This window comes from Branchiostoma floridae, chromosome 4 (assembly GCF_000003815.2).
Source record: "Branchiostoma floridae strain S238N-H82 chromosome 4, Bfl_VNyyK, whole genome shotgun sequence".
Classification (NCBI taxonomy): Eukaryota; Metazoa; Chordata; class Leptocardii; order Amphioxiformes; family Branchiostomatidae; genus Branchiostoma; species Branchiostoma floridae.
Window position 1 is genome coordinate 16,853,445 of NC_049982.1, and position 3,397 is coordinate 16,856,841.

Sequence of the window (3,397 nt, forward strand, 5' to 3'; positions counted from 1 at the left end):
CTCCTCATTCTATTCCAAAGTTTTCATCCAGCTTTGAGTTTGACATTGCCCTGTGTCAGCAAAGGTTGTTCGTAATGTCATACTGGTAAAAATGAAACGCATCATTGTCTCAACGAACTAACCGACCGACTGATTGACAGGTGAAGAGAGTAACAAAATACACTACATACGCGATATAAGATACTCATTTGCACACTGCACGATGCATATTTGTGAAGTGGATAAAGCCACATATATAGACGTGCATTTTGAGACCAATAGATGCCAAGTCACGTCCTGACGATTGCGCTAACAGGAAGGCGTCTTTACGTATCAGACGACCGTTTTTCCAACATTAATCTCGCCACGATGATGTTGTTTAACCCCATTAATTCAGTCAATTCTGCCCAATTACTCAAATCTGCCTGTAATCCTCCTATCGCCCGACACACGGCGCACAAATGTGCACAAGTCTTCCCGCCGAAAGTATCCGAGAAGCGATTAAAACTTCTGGACACGGTTTGCTGACCCCCGAAGGTACGCTTATCTGTCCTATTGACTCCTCTTAGCCGCTCTTTCGCTTCATAAAATCACCGTTCAACATCGCCTAACCGGTTTAACGTGACGGTACAGTGATAAGGAAACCGCTGTGTGCGGATAGACAAGCCGTTAACCATGTAGAAGACATCGACAACATCACATCCGCGCATTCACCGGGAATGTGCCTCTAATGAACGATTAAGGCTTTGATGGAATATTTGAGTTGACAACGAAATGGTTGTTGTTTGTTGTTGTCAAGTTTATAAGCTATCCCTGGAAGAATCAATGTACAAAATAGTTGATTTATCATTAACGGCATCATCTTTATCACGGGACAGACTGGGTGGCTTGATACTCTCTCTGCTGAAGTAGCCTTTGCCGGCTTCATATTTGTATTGGTTAGGCTAAAGTCAGATTTCCAAACCGGGGCCCGGCCAGGCTGTTTGTGGAAACGAAAAAAAAGGTATGTATACGTAAAGATATACACAAATAGTGCTCACTACTATTCTCTTTACTTCTTGTGTAGTTTGGTATCTTTTATATCATACTTTCCCTTCCCGAAAGCTATCCGGCCGGGACCCGGTTTGGAAATGTGACGTAGGCCTTACACTAGTTACAGGGTTAGGTAGCGGAGACCACTCATGGATCGGAGAAGGTCAAAATATAGTGCTTTGTTTGAGGTCAACAGCGCTTTCTTTCATTTAAAAAAGATGATGGACCATGCGTCATTTATGCTGTTATGCTTTCTGTAAAGAATTACAGAAAAGAATAATATTTTGTCTTTCAATTCATCTTCAGGTAGACCCCTCTACAAATTATCCACCGGAAACATTCAAAAAGTTTTCTAATTTTACGGAGAAGTCTTCCCATACCGATCCAATTATTTCCAGCTGCTCCAAATGAAATTACTACACACGATACCTGGGGTGCAATTTATGAATTAATCTTATTATAGCAAGAATCAAAGACTATAGTAGTGTAACAATCAATACATATCCATGCGTGACCTTCGCCCTATAAGTGAATATTGTATGCAATCAAAAGCTAAATATTCAGAATTACTGTCATCTGATTACGTCACCTTTAACTTCAGGGCGTCACGTGTCACCTACGTCATGGTCTGGTTCACAAATAACCAATCAGAGCAACGTAATTGAAAACATTGAAATTGAATGGTTTTTGTTTTATGGCGTAGCCAGGACTTGTATAATCAACTTGATTGATGAATTATGCGCACTGGCCAGAAAAAGCACACCCCAACTGTCTTGTGTGATGTGGGGTCAGAGTTTTGCACTGTAGGCTAACATTGACGCATTTTGCTACTTTAAACCTTTATGTTATCTATTTCATTATTTTCATTTCAAAACTGTAGGTATCGAAATATCTACCTTATTGGTATTCTCAATGAACTTGTCGTTTGTTATATACAAACGCGCCTGAACCACTGTCTTTAAAGTCATGATATTCTTCAGTTTTCAGAAAGAAGTTGAAAAGAATTGGTAAATTTGTACCTCGAAGAAGGTATCGTACATATTTTGGCACATATTTTGTATCAAGACATCATGATCAAGGTATATCATTTTTTCTGTGTTTTGGGAGAAGGAGCAAATAAATCCTGCCCCGCGTTCCTGACAAACAGACGTTCATGCCTACAGAACCTGAAAAGGTACAGGTTGCTTTGACCTTATTGTAAGGAATATGCACTTCAACCTGGCGGCAAAATTACTGAAATTGAAACACATAAAATAAACCAGCGATTTTATATGACAATTTCTTTCGTTATTAAACACCATCAGACCGTGGATATGGCGGCGTTTGGGAAAATGGCGCCGGAATGGCTACATTCAGGGGAATAAAAGTGGTGTTTGTGGCGTCATTAGCTGCACAGATGTGACCCCTGGCGGGAAACATTGCACACCGCGTCAGGGATGGGGCGATTATCGTAGCTGTTATGACTGCGTGTAAGAACCGGAAAATTAATGGAACAATTTCCTCTGCTGTGGTGAGTCCGTTCGATCTGTTCGACAAACCGTCTTCCGAACTTTTGTAATTGTAATTGTTAAATGTATGTACTTTTGGTATCGGATCAGTGAGGAGGCGTATACAGGGTAACCGAATGTCAAAGTTCACTTTTCAGTAGCAGACATACATACAGGACATGCAGGTGCAGCACTCACTCAATCTCACTCACTCCGTCGAGCTCGGAACCTTCCCGTGGATAATTGTATCCATAGAGCTCCATCGCTACAGGTAGTTGGTGTAGGTTCATACCCCTGCCAATGCATAGCAAGGTGTTAAATGAATGTCTTGTGTGGTCTTCCCCGACGACTTCTTTTTCCATGATTCGGGTTTCACAGTTTAAAGTTTGTGTACCACCTCAGGTGTAGCAGTGCAAAATAAAGATGTGATGTATTCTCCATGGGCTAACGAAGCACGATATGATGTTGGAAATCTGGCAGCCTTATACAAGACAGAATAAAGGGCATAGCTTGTATCATGTGTATCTCCTACTCCCGATCTATCGAGGCTCAGGGTGCCATCCTTTGATGTTTAGAGGAAACACAGCTTCCAGGTGCGTTAAACCTCGATATTTCAATTCCGCTTTCCTTGCATAATGATGATTTGAAAGAAACACCGACTCCTTGTCACAATCATTTTTTTAAAGCGACAACTTTCAAATGTTTTCGTAGTCATTTCGAGACAGTGCAGTAACTTATATTTGATGCATTCCATAGCCGTGTCTTCGTTGTAATATCCAGTTGTGAGAATGGTAGATTTTCCTGAAGCGGTGAACCTTTGGGTTTTTTCAGAAGCAACTTTTCTGATTTATCGAGCGAATAGCCCCTTGAAGACCCTAGTCATGCTAAGTGCAGCTAAG